Below are 12,232 nucleotides of genomic sequence, written 5' to 3'. Positions count from 1 at the left end.
AGCCCGCCCCCACAAGTTCAAGGCAGCAGCAGAAGCCGTGTTTAAGGCGTGTATTCACGCCATACTGCAGCAAATGACGGGTCCATCAGACCCTCCCGCCGGGCGGACATTCTGCCAACAGTAGCACGTGTGTACATGCTGTCAGGCAGACTGATAAGACGGATTCACTCTGTCAGAAACAGTCTTATCAGTCTGCCGACAGCGTGTACACACGTGCTACTGTCGGCAGAATGTCCGCCTAGCGGCAGTGGCGATCCTACCATTGGGCGCAGGTGGGCGTGGCGCCCCGGGTGACTGACAGCCAGGGGGGTGTCGCCACAACCCCCCATAGTTGCAGTCTTGCAGAGCAGGAGGGGAAGAGCAGGAGGGGTGACAGGGACAGCGGCGGGGAGGGGGGACATATCCCCCCGTCACCTGGGTCCCCTCCTTCTGCCTCTCTTCCCCTCCAAATTGACAGCGGGGGCAGTGGGCAGCAAACAGGCAGGGCGGGCGGAGAATATTCACTTCACTTCCGCGTTCCAGCTGCTGGAACGCTGCGTCGCCGTCACGTGCCTCTTCTGCGCCTCCAGCAGAAGAGGTACTTGACGGCGACGCAGTGTTCCAACAGCTGGAACGCGGAAGTGAAGTGAGTATTCTCCGCCCGCCTGCCCCCCTGCTTGTTATTTTGGAGGGGAAGAGAGGCAGAAGGAGGGGACCCAGGTGAGGGAGGGGGGGGATATGTCCCCCCTCCCCGCCGCTGTCCCTGTCACCCCTCCTTCTAGCTATACTGGGGGGGGGGGGTACTATAATAGCTACACTGGGGGGGGCACTATACTAGCTACACTGGGGGCCACTATACTAGCTACACCGGGGGCCACTATACTAGCTACACTGGGGTGGCCACTATACTAGCTACACTGGGGGGGGGGCACTATACTAGCTACCCTGGGGGCCACTATACTAGCTACACTGGGAGCCACTATGGGGGCCACTATACTACCTACACTGGGGGCAGCTATACGGGGAGTCACTATACTAGCTACACTGGGGGCCACTATACTAGCTACACTGGGGGCCACTTTACTAGCTACCTTGGGAAATAATAAAGGCCAATACATGGGCTGCTTTATCATCCTCAGGGTCCTTTCACACCGAGGTGGTGCGGTAATCTTACCGCACCCCACCGGCATGCAATGAAAGTCTATGGAGACTTTCATACTGCGACGTTGCGGCGCAACGCAACGGAAGTGACGAATTCGCCACATCCCTGATGCAGGTCAAAAACCACGTTAGTGGTGCGGCGATGCGGCCCGGAAGTCATGTTAGTCTATGGCGACACTTGGACTTGTAAAAATTCAGCAACATGACGTTGCGGCGCGCATGTGTGGAAGCGTATTTTAACAATATGCTTCCTTGCACTTCCGCAAACCCAAAACAGGAAGTGACGGCAAGCACATGTCACTTCCTGCTTGGCCGATGGGCAGACAGGCAACACCGCGCAATAGCGTGAGAGGTATTCTAAACGATTAATAATAAACCCTTTTCAAATATAACATTAAGGAACGACCGTTCTTAGTAGAAATGTGCGAAAAATCCCGCGCCTGGTCGCACTACTACGCAGGCAATACTTTCACGCATGTGCTTTAATAAAAATGATCGTTGTACGTCAGTTAAGTATTTGTACACACATACAACGATAACAGACCATTGGTCAAACGATTCCAACAGGTTCGATCATGGCCGACTCCCGATATCGGTCATTTCATTAGGTTGTTGATGGTCAGTCGCTGTTGGTTGCTGCCCATAAATCGGTCAAAACCTTGTTAATCGGTTGTTTTATTAGGCTTACGACCAATATTTATATAATGTGTGTACATAGCTTTATCCGAAAACTGTAGGAGGAAAAGCGATAATAACGGATAAATAGCGGAATAACGATAAGCTAAAAAATCATATATTGGCTTTATTCTGCACAACATAATAACAATATTTCTTGCCTAAATAATAATTAACCAATTTACCAGGGGCGTAGAAACACGTACCGCCCCTGGTGGTCCGCACTCCCGCTCGCGCTCCCGCGCTTGTGCACGCCGCCGCCCGCTCGCCCGGAGATCAATGAATGGGAAAAACCATTCCCGTTCGTTGATCTCAGCCCCCCAGCAATGATCGGCTGCTTCTATGAGAAGCAGCGCGATCATTGTGATTTTCCCAGCCTCATTGTGCTTCCTGTAAGCGTACTTCTGGACGCTTACAGGTCGCATTAACAAAAAATTACTGTTGCCATCTTGTGGCCAAATAGTAAAACTACATCCAATAACATTTTTCATAAATAAATACCTAGTTTTCCGTTATAAATTAACTCATTACCTCCCACACGCCCCAATTTATTTATTTTTTTTGTAATAAAAAGAAAAAAAATTACAATAAAAAAATCAAATAAAATACATAAATAGTTAGGGACTGAACTCTTTAAATATTAATGTCAACAGGGTATAACACTGTTACTTTATAAACTATGGGCTTGTAATTAGCGATGGACGCAAAACTGAAAAAAATGCATTTATTTCCAAATAAAATATTGGCGCCAAACATTGCGATAGGGACATAATTTAAACGGTGTAATAACCGGGACAAATGGGCAAATACAATACGTGGGTTTTAATTATGGAGGCATGTATTATTTTAAAACTATAATGGCTGAAAACTGAGAAATAATGATTTTTTTCCGTTTTTTTCTTATTATTCCTATTAAAATACATTTACAGTAAAGTAGCTCTTAGCAAAATGTACCACCCAAAGAAAGCCTAATTGGTGGCGGAAAAAACAAGATATAGATCAGTTCATTGTGATAAGTAATGATAAAGTTATAGACGAATGAATGGAAGGAGCGCTGAAAGGTAAAAATTGCTCTGGTGGTCAAGTGGTTTATTAAATCTGCCCTGGCCATTTAGTGTAGAGATTAACTGCCAGAGCATGCGACCTAACTGCCAGAGCATGCGACCTGGCATTATGACATACCAGAGCAAGCGACCTGGCATGTGCCATCTGTGGCACATGCCAGGTCGCATGCTCTGGTATGTCATAATGCCAGGTCGCATGCTCTGGCAGTTAGGTCGCATGCTCTGGTATAAATAATGCCAGGTCGCATGCTCTGGTCACTTCCAGCTGTGCCTAGGAGGTGAGTAGATGCTGATTTGTGGTTTCTGAGGTTATGGCTGCAAATTGATGGTATTTACGGTTCAAAGTGTACCTGAATGTTTATCTTTAATGAGATATACGTGTATTTACCCCTCGATTACATAATTAGCTCCTTATTTTTAATGAGATATATGTGTATTTACCCCTCGATTACATAATTAGCTCCGTGTGTCCCCCCTTCCACCGCCCGCTGTGTTTTTTTGCCTGCTCGATCGTCTCTCTCTCTCTCCCTCCTTCCCTCCCCCTCGGTAACAAATGTTTTTTGTACAGCTCGGATCTTACAGGGGGAGGCGGGGCCGCTGGAGGGAGTCTTCACAGAGAGACAGGAATCATGAGAGACAGGAATCAGTACCGCCCCATGACTCAGCCAGCCTATTGCAGCCCAGCCTTTGCCTTCCTCCGTAGTTCCCGCCCCTCCAGCACTGCAGCGAATGAAGAGCTGGGGATTACCGAGCAGCCAGCCTGATATGTGTGGATTTCCCTTCTGTATGCTGGGGGCGATATTTCTGCAGGTATTCCCTCTACACATCCCAAATGTTGAGGGTAAGGAGGGGACAGCCTGATATACATCTGTGCCAAATTACACCGCAAGCCCTGCTGGTTCCAGAGATAATAGAAAATTGTATACTTACCTGACGGTAATTTTCTTTTCCCCATGCATCCATGGCAACACAACGGGTATTGGCCCCGCCCCTAATACCCCATAGGACGTGATAACTATAAGTGTTTTGCCAGTCCCCCCCTGCCATGTCTGATAACTAGTACCTCACCGAACAGTGGGTGGGTGCGCTGTGTTGCCATGGATGCATGGGGAAAAGAAAATTACCGTCAGGTAAGTATACAATTTTCTATTTTCCCCCTGCCTCCATGGCAACACAACGGGATTTAACTAGCCACAGAAAAGACGGGAGGGAGACTGTTGCAGGTGCCAAATCACTCAAACTTTTTTATTTTGTTATTAAATTGCTAATGCAGAGGAGCCAGAAGATATAACTGCTCTTCCGAACTCTAATGCAGTTAGCCCAGAAGTGTCCACTCTATAATGGTTAATGAAGGTGTTTATAGAAGTCCAGTTCGCTGCCTGACAAATTTTTTCGGGCGTGACCTTTGCTTGTGCAGCCCAGGAGGTAGCAATACTCCTAGTCGAATGGGCTTTGATTTCTTTAGGAGTTTCCCTATCATTTGCTCTGTAAGCTCTCTGTATTATCTTTATTAGCCATGAAGCTATTGTCCTGGAAGAAGCCGGCTGCCCCTTCCTATAACCTGCATAGACAATAAATAGTCTGTCTGACTTCCTGATGCTTTTGGTAGCAGCAATGTATGCTTTTAATGTTTGTGCCACGTCTAATGCATGAAGAATCGAAGAATCCTGTTGAGTAAATGTTGGTAACGACCACTCTTGATTTAAATGATAGGCAGAGGAAACTTTCGGCAAGAAGCTGTGAACTGGTCGCAGTTGGACTCTGTCAGGGTAGAACACTAAGTAAGGCTCTAGGCAACTCAATGATTGTAGCTCTGACACTCTACGAGCTGAGGAAATCGCCACAAGGAAAATAGTTTTTTGGGTCAAAACTTCTATTGAACATTGCTCAGCCGGGTGAAACGGTGGCTTTGCTAAATATTCTAATACTAATGGTAGATCCCAAGACGCAAACATAGGCTTAACTGGAGGCTTCATTTTTAGCACCGCTGCCATAAATTGTTTCACTAACGGATCAAATGCCCACCTTTGACTAGTTAGTGTTGATAAGGCAGAAATCTGCACTTTGATCGAGTGAAAGCTAAGTCCCTTCTCTATTCCGGACTGTAGAAAACTCAACAGTTGCGTCACTGATGGTTTTAAGGGGTCAAAGGTATGTACCCTTGAAAACTCTATGTATACTCTCCAAATTCTTTGGTAAGTACTGTTCGTCGTACTCTTACGAGCCTTAAAGAAAACCTGTACTGAAAATAAAATTCAAAATAGGCATACACAAGTCATACTTACCTTCCATGTAGTCTACTCCTCAGTGTCTTTCTCCTGTCCTGCGTCCTATTTGCTCACTATGATCAAGGGAATTTTCCGTCCTCCATTTTGAAAATAGCCATTACCCATAACAGCTTTCTGGTCAACACACAGTTAAACTGTAACATCGCCCACTTGAGCCATAGGGAAACATGGACATTGCCTGGTACATCCGTTTTCCTCTCAGCTATAACTGACAGCAACTGATATTTTACTGACAGCAACTGATATATTTCAGATCTGACAAAATATTGTCAGAACTGGATGGGATTATTGTCAGAAGAAAATGGTGAGCTTCTGAGAGGAACTGATGGCAAGGTAACTATGCAATGTTCATTTGAAGTTACCTCATGTGTTTATTTTAAATATTTTTACTCAGTACAGGTTCTCTTTAAGTAAGGTTGAGATCACTGGCTCTGAGCATCCTATGTCCCTCAATTTCCTCCTTTCAATTTCCATAACATCAGCTTGAGACGGGCAGGATTGGGGTGGACTACTGGACCTTGAGTGAGTAAAGACTCTATCAGGGGAATCTGAATTGGTTGAATTACCTTCATCTGTAAGGCCATAGGGAACCAGGGTCTTTTGGGCCAGTAAGGCAGTACTGCCAGAAGGGTGACTGGTTCCGACCTGAGTCTCGTCAGGAGACGTAGTATTAGCGGAACTGGCGGGAATACATACGCCATGCGAAAGTTCCATGCCGCCGTCAGTGCGTCCACTGCTTCCGCTTGTTGTTCCGGATAGCGGCTGTAATATCTTTGACATTTCTTGTTGAGATTCGTGGCCATTAGATCCACCTGTGGTGTTCCCAGAACTGAGCATATCCAGTTGAAGGTCTTCTGATTTAGTTCCCATTCGTTGTTGGATATTGGTACTCGACTCAGGTAATCTGAGACTATGTTCAAAACTCCTGGTATGTGAGTTGCTGAGAGGGAGACCAGATGAGAGATTGCAAACTTGAATATAAGCCTCGTCTCCTGAAGAAGAGTATGACTCCGAGTCCCACCTTGATTTTTTATATAGGCCACAGCCGTTGAGTTGTCCATCTTCAGAATTACTGGCTTGTTGGAGATTAGATGCAGAAACGCTCTCAATGCACAATAGGCTGCTCTCAACTCCAACCTGTTGGCTGACCAGTTCCTCATGAATTGGGGCCAAGTTCCCTGTGCCATCTCCTGCGCACACATCGCTCCCCACCCGGATGTACTGGCGTCTGTTGTTATAAACAGTGGCTGACTCTGTTGTAGTTGTACTTGTTTGAGGAGATTCTTGTTGGAGAGCCACCAATACAAATCCTGTTTCATTGATCCTGTTATGAGGATATTTTGATGAAGATTCCACCCGTCCCATTGGCGAAGGAACCCTTGTTGAAAACTTCTTAAATGCCAGTGGGCCCATGGAATCATTGGTATGGTAGATGACATTGTCCCTAATACCCTCAAACATATCTTCGCTCTGGCTCGATGTGAATTTAGTATTAGAAAGACTCTTTCCTTTATGGTTAACACTTTTTCTGGTGGTAGACCGACTGCGTTTTCTGCTGTTAGGAATCTGGCTCCGAGATACACCAGGTCATTTGTGGGGACCAACTGGCTTTTCCGGTAGTTTATGATCCACCCGAACCTTTCCAGAGTGGAAATAGTTTGTAGTCTGTGTGCCAGAATTTGTCGTTCTGTGTTCGCTAGAAGTAATAAGTCGTCCAGATAGTGATGACAACGTACCCCTTGTTCTCTCAGCAAGGCAATCACTTCTACCAAAACCTTTGAAAATGTTCGAGGGGCGGTGCAAATTCCAAAGGGAAGGCAGACGAATTGGAAATGTTTTTTGCCTACTGCAAAGCGCAGATACTTTTGATAAGAGGCCAGAATAGGGACGTGCAGATAGGCGTCTTCCAGATCTATTGAAAGTAAGAAGTCGTTTTCCCTTACTGTCGATATTATGGTATTCAACGATTCCATCTTGAACTTCTCCAAGTGAATGTAAGAGTTCAGACGTTTTAAATCTAGAACTGGCCTCCAGTCCCCTGTCTTTTTCCGGACAAAGAACAGGGTTGAATAGAAGCCCTGTTTCTCCTGTAGCTTTGGTACCGGGATTATCGCCTTTTTTACTATTAAGTCCTGCAAATATGACTCCAGTATTTCCCTCTTCTCTGGCAAGATGGGAATTCTTGTTCTTCTGAATACATCTTTTGGTGGAATCTTTTGAAAGGTCCAGGAGTGTCCTACCGTTACTGTGTTTAACCTGCTGAGCGGTCTGGACGAGCTCAGCTCGTCCAACACCGCCAGAGGCTGCCGCTCAGGCCCTGCTGGGCCGATTTTCGTCAAATAAAAAGCAGCACACGCAGCCGGCACTTTGCCAGCCGCGTGTGCTGCCTGATCGCCGCCGCTCTGCGGCGATCCGCCGCGAGCAGCGGCGAAAGAGGGTCCCCCCAGCCGCCTGAGCCCAGCGTAGCCGGAACAAAAAGTTCCGGCCAGCGCTAAGGGCTGGATCGGAGGCGGCTGACGTCAGGACGTTGGCTGACGTCGATGACGTCACTCCGCTCGTCGCTATGGCGACGATGTAAGCAAAACAAGGAAGGCCGCTCATTGCGGCCTTCCTTGTTTATTCTGGGCGCCGGAGGCGATCGGAAGAACGCCTCCGGAGCGCCCTCTAGTGGGCTTTCATGCAGCCAACTTTCAGTTGGCTGCATGAAATAGTTTTTTTTTAATTTAAAAAAACCCTCCCGCAGCCACTCTGGCGATTTAATCAGAACGCCAGGGTGGTTAATACCCATGGTGACTTGATATGGGATTTCCAAACTTCTGCATAGTAGGCTAATCTTGCTCCTACCGGATACTCCTGGGCCTGGAAACTGTCAAAAGGACTTCTTTGGAACCGCAGACGGTGTTATTGCTTTTTGCTTATTATTCTTAGCATAACTGGTCTGGCTAACCTGCCAGTTTCGTCTGTAATTACGTCCCGGTCTATAGCTTCTGGAATTGCGATATCTCGAGGTTTGCTGCTGGGTCTGGACTGCTGAAAATTGCCTTGTAGAACGCCTGTCCTGCGGGATGAGACCCGACTTGCCGCCCGTCACCCTAGTGATGGCAGAGTCCATCCTTTCACCGAAGAGGGACTTGCCATCGAAGGGTATCTTACACCAGGTAAGGCGAGAAGCGGGTCTGCCACCCATGACCTAAGCCACAAGGCTCTCTTCGCAGTCACTGACACCAGCATTGACCTAGCTGACGAGCGGATAACATCGATGGCTGCTTCCCCAACAAAATCCGCTGTGATTCTTAAGTCTTCTAGAGAGGCAATTAAGTCTTCTTTACTCACTTCATCTATAATTCCTTGATGCAGGTTATCTGTCCATGCTCTGATGGCTTTGGCTACTGAGGTGAGCGCTATGGCTGGTTTACATGCTCCCCCACAACCCGTATAAATCTTCTTAAGGTCCATATCTATTTTCCTTTCGAGTGGGTCCTTAAAAGCCACGGCATCTTCTAACGGGAGTGTAACATGTTTCGCTAAGCGTAGGACAGATGCATCTACCACAGGGGCATTCTCCAGAGCTTTAGTTTCTTCTTCAGGGAGAGGGTATAGTTTTGCGAATCTGTTTGCTAGAGGGGGTCTCTTCTCGGTACGTAGCCATTCGTCTTCAATCAGCTGTTGTATTTCTGTCATTATAGGAAAAGGCGTCTTTGTCTTTGTGAGATGTTTGTAATAGCTCTTTTTGGGTTTATCCGGTACCTCCTGCACCTCGGAATCTTCCCAGGCTATCGCTTCCCTCACTGCTTTCACATAAGGTTCTACCAATGAGAAGTCGAAACCAACTTCCAGTTCAGTATCCAGCAGGGCCGCTGAAGACGTGGAAGGTTGATCTTGTGAGGCAGTATGAGATGCTGTTACTGGTAATTTCTCCATGTAATCTTGCATAGAATCTTGAACTGCTTTCTGTATAATTTCGGAAACATCGACGGGTTCAGCAGCCGTCTCCTTCCCTAGATCTCTGAAACAATCTGCGCACACAAGTTTACCCGGTACAACCGGCTGTGCGCAAGCCCAACAAAGTTTTTCTCGGTTCTGATGTGGAGATCTTGATCTTGACTTTGTTCTCTTATGAGACTTATTATGTCTAGATTTGCGCCTGCTGGATCTATCCTTAGAGTCTTTCCTATCCTTCGAGCGGCGTCTTGTAGGCGAATGTGAGGATCGTCTCTTATTGCGTGACCTCGTGCTGCCACTGGAAGACAAGAGAAAAAAAACCCCAGATGGCCGCTTTAGCACTCCTATGTATATATATCCTTTTTTTTTTTTTTTTTTTAACCTACCTGTCACCCCCTTACCTTGTGTAATGATAGTACTGGTCTTTTTGGGGCCTGTGGGCGTCCATAATGAGGCAGCCAAATGCAGGCTGAAAGAGGAATACAAGAGAAGATAAGGATAGTTCCAGGGAAACATAGCGTAGTGTAAAGTATAAGAACTGACAGTAGCACCTAACATCCACTTACTATGTGAAGAATAACTTGCGTCTGTGTCTCGCGCGCACACCCTGTAGCCACCATCTCTGTGTGGTCTGAATTTTTAAATAGGCTGTGCGCGCTACCGAGCGGGAACGCGTCTGACGCGTACTTCCGGTCGCGTTAGCAACCAATCAGGTTAGGCGGAAGTGACGTCATTGTCCGAGGCGCTTCCTGAACACAGCTTTGCGTTCCACCAGCCGCCGGAAACTATAACATTGCGGAGCGCACGCCACATTTGCCTGCTCCGGCTCCAACACACCACGCAAAAAGAAAGAGGAAAGGACGCCCGCCCTGACCGCACTTTTAGTACGGTATTGTTACTTTTTCCACGCCATACTGTCATTTGCAACACTATTAGCATTGAACGACTATACAGTAGGCGAAATGCATATACCCCCAAGAACCAGTAGAACGGGTTTTTTTACTGCCATATGTTAAGCCCATTTAGAACTTGTCATAAGGCCTTGCAGCAGGGAGGCTTACCTGCGCGTAGGTCACATGATGCGACCGGTAAGGGGGAAAAATAAATAGTTTGCAGGGCTAAAGCCTGCCGTCCTGTGAGGTGAGGGACCAGGAAAAAAGACATGGCAGGGGGGGACTGGCAAAACACTTATAGTTATCACGTCCTATGGGGTATTAGGGGCGGGGCCAATACCCGTTGTGTTGCCATGGAGGCAGGGGGAAAAGAGTATAAGGACCTATCTTGTGAACCAGCAGGGCTGGGGGGCTGATATTTTGCACATGGGCAAATTGGGGGGTCTCCTCCCTACCCTCAAACTTTGGGGTGTACAAGGGGAATAACTGCTGAGATATTGTAGGTGGTTGGCACTTGGCACTGAGCTTGTCGTGTGTTAGTCAGTGGGGCAGCACTGGACAGCACAGACACTACTGCAGCCAGTGACATAGTGATGATCAATGTGTGTTTTACATTAGCTGGACCAGTGCTGTGTCTGCTCTGCTGCATATTCAGTTCCAACATAGGGCAGCAGTATAATATGTTTGACATGAATAGAAATTAATTTCAGGTTTTTTTTATGCTGGAAAATGCTTCTGTTCATTAAGGTGATCCAAAACTTATTAGCATTCGTTTGGTGCTGGCAATGCTGAAAATTGTAAGTCTACCTGCTCATTGCTAGATTTATTTTAAAATGATTGGATTGCATCACTGGCATGCATTGGACTGGGCTCAGTATCACCATGCCTGGGGAGCAATGAAATGGGGCAAAACACACCACAGCTTTTCTTGCCAAAGTTTATTTTCAGTCTTCTGTAAAGTGGTTTCTCAGTGCAGCTGTTGCTATGCCCAGTTGAGATGTTAGTGGAAGCCTGCTATGTCACTTTTCTATGGGAGCTCAGTGTGTGTGTGTCGCTGGGCACTGTGTGTTGTCACATATGTGGTTAGGCCTCGTTCAGATCATTCAGTGCAGATGGCTGTACGATTGTACCCCATCTGCGCTACTATGCGCTGCAGATCCCATTCGCTACAGTGAAAGGGATCTGCACTGCGATTCCTGAAAAGACAGCAGCAGCGCGATAGCACATTGTGCTGGTGCGCAATGCAATGGGAACGGCAGAAGGGCTGTCTTAGCCCTTCTACCGGTCTTGCGTGTCAAACACTATGCGCGCTGCCAAAATGTGCACGGCAGCACGCATAGACTGAACAACCCCTTACTGTAGTCCCACACCACTGTCATCCTCAACTTTACACTCCCTTTCCTGCCTGCAAGAGCATTATATAGGTGTTGTCCCACCCACCTTTTATTTAGCACTGCCTGCAACCTGCTCTAGGGACTGCTGGAGCCATTTTGGGCCCAGAGCAGCCCAGCATCCAGCCCCAACCTTGCCCCTGCCACAGGCAAGCAGCAGTTGGGGTGGAGAAGCCAGACAAGTAGTGCCACTGTGCCAACAGTCACAGCCTGACCAGGACCAGCGTGGTGACACTGGGGATGGGTGGGGGGACTGGGCGACCAGGGAATATAGTGTGGGCATTATTTTTTGAATTAAAGTAGAGGCAGCTTCATCCTACATTTTGCTAGGCAGGTCTGCTTACCCCACGGCTAATGCTAGGTACACACTGCAATTTTCTGACAGATTTACAGTCCAATCGATTATTTCCAACATGCCCAATCTGATTTCCAATCAAATTTCCATAGATGTGAGCAGAAAATCGATCGGACATGTTGGAAATAATCGATCTGACAGTAAATCTGTGAGAAAATTGCATTGTGGGAATCTAGTTTTAGATTATGTATGCTGGGTTTTACCCACAACTACGCCCATGGCTATGGCCATGTTTTCAGCGCTGAGCACTTTCCATGCTGCAGGAATGGGTGTCAGTAAAAAAAAATATTTGCCAGTAAATTTTGTCATATAAAATAAAATATAAAATAATTTGAAAGGTGGGCAGCACTGCACTATGGCTACACATGACATATGAGGCACCTGCAATGGCTTCTGCAGGTTAAGGTGGCCACACACGACACAATAAAATTATCCGATTTTACGGCAATTCGATAAAAACGATCGGATCTCCCGAAAAAATCTA

This window comes from Hyperolius riggenbachi, chromosome 5 (genome assembly GCF_040937935.1).
Source record: "Hyperolius riggenbachi isolate aHypRig1 chromosome 5, aHypRig1.pri, whole genome shotgun sequence".
NCBI lineage: Eukaryota > Metazoa > Chordata > Amphibia > Anura > Hyperoliidae > Hyperolius > Hyperolius riggenbachi.
This window is presented reverse-complemented; position numbering follows the sequence as displayed.